The sequence below is a fragment of the Sinocyclocheilus rhinocerous genome, unplaced genomic scaffold (genome assembly GCF_001515625.1).
Source record: "Sinocyclocheilus rhinocerous isolate Xijiao unplaced genomic scaffold, SAMN03320098_v1.1 scaffold1085, whole genome shotgun sequence".
NCBI lineage: Eukaryota > Metazoa > Chordata > Actinopteri > Cypriniformes > Cyprinidae > Sinocyclocheilus > Sinocyclocheilus rhinocerous.
This window is the reverse complement of record NW_015659401.1, coordinates 1,415,374-1,428,991: the sequence shown is the minus strand read 5'-3', so window position 1 is coordinate 1,428,991 and position 13,618 is coordinate 1,415,374.

Below are 13,618 nucleotides of genomic sequence, written 5' to 3'. Positions count from 1 at the left end.
ATATATATATATATATATATATACACACACACACACTGTATATCTGTATACACACACACACACACACACACACACACAATAGTTTTCTAAGACTTTTAAACATTTTTGTAAGAACTCTTTAAAAAACTGTAATATTACAATATTATTACTATTTAAAATAACTGTTTTCTATTTGAATATATTTGACAATTTATTTCTAAATGTCAGCAGCTGTTACTCCAGTCTTCAGTTTCACATGATCCTTCAAAGTAATTCTTATATGCCAATTTGATGATTAGAAAGTAAAAAAAAACAGCTTTTATTTGAAATTTCAATTATTTGAAAAAAAAATCTGTCCCTTTTGATACATTTAATGCAACCTTTTTGAATAAAAGTATTAATTCCAGTAAAAAAAAATATTGAATATGAATGGTAGTGTTACTCTGTTGAACATTGTTAGAGGACATATTAAATAAAATATCAAATGTGTGGAAAGTGTGATTATTTTCAGTCTGTGGGGCCAAAAATGCCATAGTTGAAGAAACATCCACTTACTTTTGCTTGTAAATGTATGTACAGTACTGTATGTCCCATGTACCATTCTAGTTTGATTTATGACAGTCACCTTCTGCAGTCACATGATACTTTATCTAGAGTCTGGGAATGCATTCCAGCAGAGGCACGTGGTGCTGGAGATGTGTGCTCTAGTCAGACAGTTTTCCATCCGACACCACCTCCCATACAGTTCTCACTGGGGCAGAGAGCCACAAGACCAGGGCATACTTATCATGCTGTTTATAATGATCCTTCCATTGTATCTAGAGCAACCTTTAATGTCACACAACATTCACATTCTGATATCCTGTGGTTGCTGCTGGAAGCACATTGTGGCAAATCAGCAAGTTTTCAAAAAGAGGAACGGAAATTGACACAGAGAAAGTCAAAAATACAGACAGTTGCAAAATTGTCTGGAACACATTCTGAATGTAAGTGACTTCAGTAAAAGGTACGTAGCATTTCAGCTGGATAACAGCAGGCTTGTCTAGAAAAATGTACTGTTGCCTGCCGTGCTCCTCACGCTGAGTTGTTTGGAGTTTCATCTATAATCAAAGATGCCGGGATACAAGGAAATCCATCTCTACTGCTCGCCCCTGTGGAGCAAAGAAAATGTGGGGAATTTTTTTGTTTATATTTGCTTATGTGTGCATGAAAGTTTATGAGCAGAGAGAGGTTTGGTTATCAACCCATCCTTGTTCCTTTTTCTGTCTAGTAAGGGAAGCAGAACTTAAGGAAGTTTCATGCCAAATAAATATTCTGTTTCGTGTCAATGAAGCCTCTATTCAAAACACCATATTGATAGCCAAAACAGTGTTCCCTTGGAGACAAAAAACATGACTGTAATTACACTCTCTATAAACACAAACACCAGGGAATAGTATCGTACAATCAGTTGCTGAGTAAGATTTCACCTTTAAACGAAATAGAGGGAATTCAGTCTGTTATTGGAAGGTATCAGGGGTTAATCTGATCAGTCGTAATGAAGATTATTCCATGTTTCTTTTAAAAAATACCCTGCACTGTTGAAATTTATCAGTCAAATTTAGACCTGAGTCGCAGAGGATAATTTATCTTGTTTCTCTTTTCTCCAAAAGAAATGTGCTATTCTCTATTCAGACACATAGACGAAACAAAAATACAAACAATAGCACCTCCTTCACATCTGCTTTCATAAATCCATAAAATCCAATCTGATAGAGAAAAAGGTCAGAGTTGTTAATAGACAAGGACACACAGCATATAAAGCGCCTGACCAAAGGTCCCATTTATCCCTTAATTCCACGTCCTTTTGTTCATTTACATTTTAATTCATGTTAATGTATCCCAATAATGAATAACTTCCAGCAAGGACATTCATGAACACCAATTAGCCCCGTTGCATAGTTATGACTAATGTGGCAAATGAGAGGCAGGTGTGAGAATAATAAATTAAGCCACCTCTTGCTGGCAGACATGAAGCATGAAACTGGGGGGAAATAAACCCACTGTAAAGGGCTTCCAGATTTTCTGGACACAAAACTGGCAGAAAGTATTATAACCATTTAGAACGTGAAATTAATCACATTTGTCGTTTTTCTGGGAAACCCGAAACAAAAACGTGCCTCTGGGTACATTTTTGCAAAATGATGTTTTATTGTTTGTAGCAGGTTTCATGACAGTTTCAAAGTGAAATGTCCAGTGACTGGTGCTAAATAGCATGTTCAATTTTCCCTGAAATAGATAAACGTGACTGAGGCAACACTATATTATGTTCATTAATTTGTGTATTACGGCATTTCAGAAATGAAATGTCCGTTGAGGGTCACTAAAAGGTAAATGCTCTATTGAATTTTAAATTAACGTAGCCTACACCTTACACTAAACCCTACCTTAAAGCTAACCAATAATGTGCACAAAAGCAAATGTGAGATAAAAATGTATTTGTTCAAGCAACCATGCCGTTTGAGCCCTTTTGTGAGGTATTGTAATTCGTGTTTCACAGGACTTGTACCCGAAAAATGCTAATTCAGTACTGTACCAGGTAAGCTACCGAGCAAGTTTACCATGTCAGAAAAGCCATACATATGGAGCTGCTTATGTGATGCAAACGTCAAAATGTATTAGTTTACAAGTCATGCACTATGGTAAAGCCTATGTTATACTTTCCGCGTGCGCGAGTCCGCTAGAGTCCTCTATGGTATGCGTGATGTAAAAATCGTCATGGGAGAGTGTGCGTGGAGGCTCCGCGCGGACATCCGCGTGCCTCCCATTTTTTCCGCATGGTCAGTAGGCTACAAAAGCACCAACTGCACATGCACAGGCTGTGTGAATATAAGCCCGTTGCTACTCAAACCTGTACAATCCGTCGATAAAACAATATAAAGACAGCCAGATATGCAATAACTGTGGACAATTGTTTGTTCACGTTTGTTTACTGTTCAAGCCGATCTACTGCGCATGTATGGGACACGTCCGCGGAGTGGACCATCAGCGTATGCTTTCGATAGTATAAATACAAGTAGTCCATGTCCGCACTGTCCGTGTACGCGTCCGGATTGCTCATGCGGAAAGTATAACACAGGTTTAAGAATGTTTTGAGGTCACAACATAGTATTGTGCAATTGAGCCATGTGAGAAGTCTTAATTAATTAATACTCTGCCCCTGTAATCATAATTTAGGTGAAAAATATATTTGTTTAGGTGTTTTATTTCCTATAGTGTTAATTTCAGCTGGAAAGTGCAGTGAAATGTATGTATAGCGGAGTGGACCATCAGCGTATGCTTTCGATAGTATAAATACAAGTAGTCCATGTCCGCACTGTCCGTGTACGCGTCCGGATTGCTCATGCGGAAAGTATAACACAGGCTTAAGAATGTTTTGAGGTCACAACATAGTATTGTGCAATTGAGCCATGTGAGAAGTCTTAAATAATTAATACTCTGCCCCTGTAATCATAATTTAGGTGAAAAATATATTTGTTTAGGTGTTTTATTTCCTATAGTGTTAATTTCAGCTGGAAAGTGCAGTGAAATGTATGTATAGGTAAATTTTTGCTGTTTTCTAATGAGCCTGGGTAGCACGAAAATGATACGCAATTAATGAAAATTTCTCATTACATTAATTCAGATAAATAAATTGATTTTTAAATATTTGGCAACAGACAAAAGTACTTTTTGAGATTAGATTTACCAGTTATGAAGTGAGCTATAAGGCATTGTCCCTCATTGTGACCTGGCCATTGAACATGACAAACCGGAGGAGATTGTGTGATATTGTGAGATTGAGAGTAATTGTTCAGTGCTAAATGTACAGAAGGCGCTGCAACCTTGGATTCTTCACGGTGCTACTAACAATGACCGACATGGTGCAAGAGATTGGTCCACTGAAGAACAGAGCAGCTGTGGTGGGCTTTTTCCACTTACCAGTTCTGAAAAGCTTGAGTGTTTGTGGTTTTGGCTAGCCTTGTTAGCGAAAGATGAAAGCCTGACTCATACAGGATTGCTGTTTTCTCAGCCCACACCTCAAAGGATGGATCAGACATCAATGAAGACTCCTGAAGAAAACAACTACATTAAACTTTGTTACAGAGCTTTAGAATTAAAAACAAACATGGTGAAAAGCGACTGGAGTCTGTTGACTACAAATGCAAATCTGAGCTTCTTTTGGATATGTGCTGTAATAATCAGCTCCTTTGATTGCTTTTTGTATTTCATTGCTTTCTTTACATTTTTAATTCATGAATTAAATTCAACTCACAATCATACGTTTTTCTCACACATTTGAGAAAAAAAAAGTAAGCCATCTAATATAACAGGGACCAAATGGTGGAAGTCATAGCACTGACCATCACCTCAATATGTCACACAGAGACTTGTGAATATGATATCATGCTGCACCTCTCGTTCGATAGTGGTTATAATTAATCCTCTGCAGTGAATGGGTGCTGAATGAGAGGCCAAACAGTTGATAAAAGCATCACAATAATCCACAAGTAATCCACACGACTCCATCAATTATCACCTAGTGAAGTAAAAGCTGCATGTGTGTAAAAAAAAAAAAGCATCATTAAGGTGTTTTACCTTTAAACTGTTACTCCTGGGATTATGGACCAGTCCATAATCCATAATAATGCCATCTCATTAGAGTCATTAGTTCTGTCATGTGTGATAACCATTAGGGTAGTATTTCTAGATATTGGGTTTTTGGTTCTTGTTCCAGTTTTTTTAAAGACATGTATCCCAGATAGCAAAATTCCTGAGGCCCAGATCAGGCCCAAACCTGACACTTTTATCTGGCCCACATACCGTGTGGAATGATGGCAATTGGACGGTCAGCTCCTGTTTGCCAGATTTGGGCCACAAGCAAGCCATAGGTAGGCCACATGTCAGCCATGAAAATAAATAAATAAAATAAACCAGAACTGGCCCAAATCTGGGCCACATTGATTTTAATTCTGGCCCAGATCCAACACCTTGCTCCGGCCCACATACTGTGAAGAATGATGGCATTTGGGCGGTCCGCTCCTGTTTGCCAGATTGGGACACGAGCAAGCCAAAAGAAGGCCCAATGTCAGCCATGAATAAACCAAATTTGAGCTAATAATGAACTAAATAAACCATAAATATACATTATCTGGATAATGAGAAATTTAAAAATGTCCTCCATAAATGTTCAAATAAGTTCCAGAAATGTGTCCTACTTGATAAAATCATCCCGACCCAAGTTTTGCACAAGCAGCAATTAAAGTGTCAAAGATAAATATTCAAAGACACATTCCAATACTTTAAAAACTGTTCTTCACAAGTTTGAACTTATATGCTTCTCACTCGGACTCTACCTACACAGTAAGTCTGTGAGTGTCACAGCTACACGGTGTTAAAGAGCGCACGATGCAGATGAAAGGTTATATAGCATAAGTCTTTAATCCAACAAGGGTAAATCCAAACACAATTTAGCACAGCAACATTTAAGACATGTAGACGTAAGACCAAACAAACTCAAAGTGAACATACAGGAACTTAAGTACTCAGACCAAACAAGGATAATTAACTAGGCACACCTGAACAGAATAATACAATCAACACAACGAGGGAAACGGTGCAAAAGGAAAACAAAGTCCAAATTAACTTCTATTAGGCCATATTTACAATTTCAAACTTCCATTTCAAAAATCTAGTGTCAAGTGTTACATCCAAACCAGAAGTGGCCCCATCTGTTTTGTAATATATGGGGCATATTTGCCATATCAAATGTGGGACAAGTCAGGCTTACACACTGATTAGCCAATGCTGACTGTGCCGTATATTTGTCAAAAGTGGCCCAAATTGTTATTAATTATTTGGCCAATATTTGTCATTTTATATACGGGCCACATTTGCAGCATCATATAAGGGCCACTTTAGGCTCACAGCCACATTAGCCAGTGCTCACTGTGCCATATCTTTGCCAAAACTGGCCCAGATATGGTTTAGGATAACTGGGCCACATTTGTGGCATCATATGCGGGCCACTTTAGGCTCACAGCCACATTAGCCAGTGCTCACTGTGCCATATCTTTGCCAAAACTGGCCCAGATATGGTTTAGGATAACTGGGCCACATTTGTGGCATCATATGCGGGCCACTTTAGGCTCACAGCCACATTAGCCAGTGCTCACTGTGCCATATCTTTGCCAAAACTGGCCCAGATATGGTTTAGGATAACTGGGCCACATTTGTGGCATCATATGCGGGCCACTTTAGGCTCACAGCCACATTAGCCAGTGCTCACTGTGCCATATCTTTGCCAAAACTGGCCCAGATATGGTTTAGGATAACTGGGCCACATTTGTGGCATCATATGCGGGCCACTTTAGGCTCACAGCCACATTAGCCAGTGCTTACCATGCCATATCTTTGCCAAAACTGGCCCAGATATGTTTTAGGAAAACTGGGCCACATTGGTATCATTATATGCGGGCCACCTTTGGCTCACAGCCACATTAGCCAGTGCTTACTGTGCCACATCTTTGCCAAAACTGTCCCAGATACGATTTAGGATAACTGGGCCACATTTGTGGCATCATAAGTATCATATGTGGTTTTTCCACCATCATTTATCCTGCCAATAAACAATTCACACATTTCAATTTTGGTACAAAAATCTTTCATTAACACCAAATCACGAGAGGTGCTGATGAGATAATTACATGTGTTTCTACATTATCTTTGTTGCTTTCTGGAACATGAATGGAGATGATAATGAGAGGTCTTTACCAAGCCTCTCTTTATGAATTAGACAGAGGTATCTAAAATAAACCATTCTGCATTGCATTGCTTCCATCACATACAGTACACAGCTAATATTATATATGACATTATAGCTGGCAACTCTGACTGTAAAATGCGTTGTGCTGCCTCTCACCCAAATTACCCACTATAATGGTTTTCGTAACTTCCATAATTTCTGAGAGAATGTCTGACTTCATAATGTTGCCATTTCAATAAAACATTGAAATTAGTTTTTATACGTTGGAGCTAAAAACAATGTAGACAATTGGGAAAAGTGAAATGGAGTACAATAACCTAATACATTTTATAAACTGTGCAGCTATTATAATGAATGGATAACTAGATGTGCAATATAAAAGGCATAGTGTGATGCCAGTGATAAATTAATGTACTTATGGTCAGATAATCAACATTTCTGAAAGTAGGGATCGTTGCTAAACATTTAGGGCCACAGAGAAAAAAAACTCCCTATAGCATGCAAATTGTACCTCTGATAGACTTTTGCCTGACTGAAAGTAAAATGATCTCATCAAGCAATAGTAGTGCAATCAATTCAACCAATGAAAATGCGCTTTCTCATTATGTCTGAACTGCGGTATAGAATAAGAAGCAAATTCTCTGAATACAGATCTTCTCTTCTGCTCAACTCTAAGATGCCACTGCTTTCCACATATACAGTAGAATATAGAATCTCACTTAGTGTACATCTTATTTTGCACATTCTTTTGTATGCTCAACACATTTGCATTGCATGGGGAAAAAGACTGAGTGTGCTTTGTAATAAATACTATCTGTATTGTTTTATGCCACCGCTAAAGTACAGAAAGAATTGTTTACTTTGTTATCACACCTGTATACAAAATCTTTTTGCATCAAATTTGCATCAAATATGGAGGAGTAAAACAAACATCCTTTAGTGGCCTAAAGATACTGTGACAGTGTACCTGTCGTATGCTAATAGGTAGATACTATACACGGAAAAGGTTCCAGTTATCTGAAAGACCATCCCTATGCAGTGGAACTTATATAATTTAATATAAATACATTTCCTGTATTTATTCAGTATAAAGAAATGTCATTCTGAGCATCTAAAGCTTCAAAGAGAGACAATGGAGCATTCTTATAGCATGAGGCCAGAAAGAGAGAGAGAAAAAAACTAACTTTACTACTCCATCCAGAAGCTCTTTTGATTTGTCGGCTTTCTCAATATTCCTCCTAACTCCCGAAGAGCTGAAAGGGAGACACATTAGGACAAAACATTGGATAGCACAAACACAGCTCAGATTACAATGCTAGTATTGTCCTTTCAGATGACTGGATTGTATTTTGCATTACCTTTGTTTTGTATTATTGGGTTGTAAATTTACCGACATTTCAAAGGCATTGTGTGAAAATGTTGCAAATTCTGTCTTTCTGATCAAAGACGTTGATACTAATCTGACGATGCTGAAGTATGATAATCACATGCAATGTGACCACAGCTGCAAAGAAATGTTAACATTTGCAGGCAATCATTTATATTTAATTTTATTACCTATGATGCAATTGAGTCATAAGATTCGGTCTGGACATTTGACTTCAAGCTTAAGTTTTCAAAGGATTTACGTAGATGATTTGAGATGTCTAAATTTAATTTCAAGAGAACATAAAGTCCTTGCACATTCTGGCTCACTGACCAATGTTTGTTTTCTGCATGCTTTTTGCATGCTAGCAATGTCTAGACAAAAAAAAGTTTTCACATGCAGTTTTCTTAAAGACCTACAATGCCTTTAAGAAAATTGCATATGTGAAGACTTGTGATACTTTATTTCCAGTGATTAGAAGCCACGGTTAGATGGGCAAGTGCATCTTTTCAAAAAAGCAAGAGCAAAAGAAATGACACAATACAAAGCAATTGTAGCTAATTTTTCAAGTAGAATATTAAGTTTATCCGTGTTCTTTATGAACTTTCAGTTAGGCTATTGATCTTCTCTAATAAAAATCATTTTAAAGTATGTTTTAAAATCCCAGTGCTAAGTGTTCTGTTTCCAAGCAAATATATCATCTTCGTTGGCCCTGTGCATTAACATCAGTAGCACTTCTGCTTAAAAAGAAATGTTTCACCGGCTTCTTTTCATTAAAAGATCATTGTTACTTTATGTCTCTGCTGGGAAGTCTGATAAAATTATTTGGGTAAGGAATGCATGGGAAATTAAATTCATGTGTTTGTGTTTTTATTTAGTACTAGCATTTTAGGAGAGCAAGACTTTCTTCTCTTACACATCCTGATAAACAGAAGTTGAAGGGCATGAAAACAGCTCTAAGGTCATGTCCCAAATGGCATCTTCAGCCCTCGTGGCCCTCCTCCGCGGTCCTGTCCCATATAGCACCCTCAGCTCTCCTCCGTATCTATACTCTGCCACATGGGCTGTTAGGTAACAATCTCCTGTTGACTTTTGCACCAACGCAAGCTTTGCAAAGGGGCTCAATAGAGATGCGTAATCTCTAACCTGGGACATCCTACAGTTATGGGTATTGTTTAAGAAAACATTCAACTCAGAAATCACTTTATTTATTCTGTTTTCCTGCAGAAAGCACAATAACAGCCTATGTTGCAGTTACGCTCACCCACCACAGACACAGGGTGAAACAGGCCTCAGGGCATCCAACTGTAGGAACGCCTACTTGCATTCAATAATACGTTGACCTTGTGACCTCCATCGATTGTGTGAACACTTTGAAATCTGAAATGACATATTACTGTCCACATCAAGTGTTCTAATTGGGACAGCTCCCAATAATGAAGACCAGTTCTGAATGTGGTTCAGCGATTAAGATCAAGACAAATAACAGAATCAGTGCAGATTTGAAAATAAATAGTCAGGTCATTCCACTTTTTACTAGGATTTTGTAATTATCATTGTGTGAGCCTGTGAGGGTTTCAAAGTCGTTATAAGAATTTGTATACTCCTGAAGAATGAGTGAAAATTGTACCTTTAGGGGTCCAGCGGCCTGTCACTGAGGCAATAGCTTTAAAGCAACATGTTTGTACCTATTTACTGTACCTCTAAATGTTCATAGATAGTACCTTAAAGGCACATATAACTACTTCGAGGTACTAAAATGCACTTTTTAGGTGTAGATAAGGTACAAAGTTGGCAAGTGACCCTTAAACATACAACTTTTGCACATTTTTTCTGACAGTTTTGCAAACTTCTGTCATTGCTCATTTTGCTGAAAAATACATTGATTATGAAATGGCAAGCTTGTCTAACTTTTCACTGAACTCTACAGTCCCTATTCTAGGTAATGTACATTAATCATAACCGAGTTACACGAGTCTACAATAAGAACCAATCAGAGACGGCGGAGAAGATGGGAACTGCAATTAGCAATCAATGCCTACTCTCATCTGTTAAATAGCCATATAAATGAGCCTTGAAAAATCAAACAATTGCACACTTTCCTGGTTGTTCTCAACATATAATTATCATACGCTTCTTCACCTTGAGCTTGTACCTCTCATTTCTGTTACAACATTGATTTCTTACATCTAATACCCAATTGATGCCTCTGCCATTTTTTATGTATTGTGTTGTGATCCAAAAGATGCAGAGAACAGGTAGGTTGTGTAGTTGCTGGGGAAGTCAATATGTCCCTTCTTTGTCAAACCATAAGGCTTTATGGCAGAGTATGATAAAAAGTCACTTTCTATATCTACACTCAATTTTTTTTTACAGCACAATTTTAAAAATTATTTTTAAAAATTATTTTACAGCACAACACACCTCAATGACTTTCCACCTTGCCAGAGGAAGATACTGTATACAATGGAAATTTGCATTTTCAAACCTGCCTAGAGTCATTTCAAAACTTTGTTGTGCAAAATATTTACATTTTCTCTTACCCCCTCTCTTCTCTTGCAACAGAGCAGGAGTCATCGGTGGTGGTCTGGCCTAAATATTTCCTGGGCAAACAAATACCATTTTTCATTCCGACTGCAGCAGTATAAAGCAGGCAGCCACTTTCTTGGCCTCTATTCCTGGACCAAACCCTCAGGCTCACTGTGGTGCCAATCTGCCTTTACTCAGCTGACATCATATGTCATCACAACAGAATGTACATTTTTCCAAAGCTTGGTGGGAAATGGTAACTGATGAAATCATTGTAGACTTTATCATGTTGGGAACAGTCAAAATGTTCTCTCTCTCTCTTTTTACTTTATGTATTTATAAATGTATTTGTTATACTTTTTTTTTACAAGTTTACAAATAGTATTTGCAAGTAGTAGCAAACTGACATATAGATTTGCAGTTGCATAGTAGACGTATTTAGCTACGTAAAGCAAAGTGTAAGGGAATAAAACATTCATTTAAAAAAACAATACAAAAAACGTGACGTGAACTGCACAAAGCTAATGTATCAATGACATCAGGCGGCTGCTGGAATAAACACGATGATCAGAAAGCACGTTAACAGTAAGTTAATTATGAGACTTTACTGACCCCTGGTGGAGAGACGACGAATGCGTTGTTTTGTCAAAAACACGAAAGCCGTTGTTGTTTTTTATTAGCTGGATGATAATGTCTAGCAAAAGAAAAAAAAATGTATATGATGCGCAGGCTATATGCATATACAATATCAACCACATTTTAAATGACAAAACAAGAGAAATGTGATTCGCCAGACTAACGAGTGATTTTTTAAATGTAATGTACATCATATTTACTTGTTTTCGAGGATCATACCCTGTCCAAATTCATGAGGACCTTAATTGCCATTCACCAACACACACTCATAGTTTTTTGCTACCATGCTTGTGTTGTTTTATACTGAGCTAATTATATTTTCTAGCAATCTGGAATAATTTAGACATTAGGCTAAGCCATTTTCCTCATGAGGACCATTGGCTGGTTCCCACAGTGTAGGTCATTTTATTGTCAATTCCCGGTGGCCTGGCGGCTGATTTGGCCCGCGGCCCGTATTTTTTTTTTAGTTATTATTATTATTAATAATAATATTTTATATTTATGCCTTCTCAATGTACCAAAGTGATAATTTCCGATTTTTTAAATTCGATAATAAATCGATAATAAATCGGTCTTTACTGTCAGCGCTGCGCTATACGAATCAGCTCAAGTGTGTTCCGCGCTTCCGTCAAACGATTCCGAACAGAACCGATGCGCGGGACTCGATGAAAGAGAGGAAGCGGATAGAAGAAGCAGTAAAATGTAGCAACATCACTGACCTGTTCAGGGCTTCAAGTGCAGGTCAGCAATTTATTCCTGTGATTTCAAAGCTGAATTTTCAGCATCATTACTCCAGTCTTCAGTGTCACATGATCCTTCAGATATCATTCTAATATTCTGATTTGCTGCTCAAAAACATTTATTATTATTATTATTATTATGTTGAAAACAGATTTTTTTCAGGTTTGTTTGATGAATTGAAAGTTCAGAAAAACAGCATTTATCTGAAATAGAAATCTTTTGTAAAATTATACATATCTTTATCATCACTTTTGATCAATTTAAAGCATCCTTGCTAAATAAAAGAAATACTTTCTATAATGAAAATTCAGCTTTTTGATCACAGGAATACATTATATTTTAAATATATCTTCCAATCGAAAGCAGTTATTTTTAATAGTAAAAATATTTCACAATATTACTGCTCTTGTTGTACTTTGTATCAAATAAATTCAGGCTTGGTGAGCAGAAGAGACTTCTTTAAAAAACATTAAAAATGTCACGAATCCTGTCCATGAACTTCCATCCACTTGCCACCAGAGGTCACCCTCCCATTATATTGACTCTCACACCACACAGACTATTACACATCACCCTGGACTACATTTCCCATGCTCCATTGCGCTAATCACAAGCTCACCTGAAACTTATCACACACAGCTGCTACCAATTACACCCACTATAAGAATCAGTCTCAAACAACCATTCACTGCCGAGTATTGTTTAGCGCTTATCGCTCATCATGTGATAGCTACGTTACAGAGCCATTTCAGAGTGTTGTCTTGTTCCTAGTTCTAGTCTAGTTACGTCTAGTTTGGTGCCTGATTGCCTGTTTCCTGATCTCCTGCCTGTCTTGGATTCTTCTATTGCCTACCTCTCTGGACATTGTTCGCCGATCTCAGACCCGCGCTAGCCTTGGGATTACTCTTCATCTTGCCTCTTCTATTACTGTTTGCTGTGTATCGACCCATGCCTGTTTCATGACCATGCCTTTTAATAAAAGCATGCAAATGGATCCGCAAGTCTCACGTCTCTGTCGCCCCGTAACAAAAAATCTCACCGTTCAAAAACGTTTGACTGGTAGTGTATATTTGTGTGAAATATAGGTTTATTAAATCTAGGTTATTTAAGTCATTTTAAGTTAAATAACATTCTTTGCTGACAAATTGAAATGAGGTGAATGTTTTCAACAAGGTGGACACATTTCTGTTCATAACAGTATACCTGCTGGTGAAGAAATGACAGGTGAGAAAAAAAATTGAGTGGGGGGGGTAGAGATATTGGGGGAAAATGAAGGAAAGGGAAGTGAAAGTGCAGTGCTAGAGTGAACCTTTAATTATTTCCCACTGCCCCAGACTAAGGATTTAGACCTTTTTTATGTGATGGCCATACAAATAATAGGGCTGTCTGGTTTCAAAAATTGTTGTGGATGTATAGCCTATATACAGGAAATAAGGGGCCAAAATTGCACCTTTTGGGGTACAACAGCTTGTCACTGGAACAGGGCCCTTAAAAGGACATATTTGTTCCTTTTTTTTTCAAATTATTACCTTAAGGGTACGAATTACTACTCTTAAGGTACTAATATGTACGGTGTCCTGCTA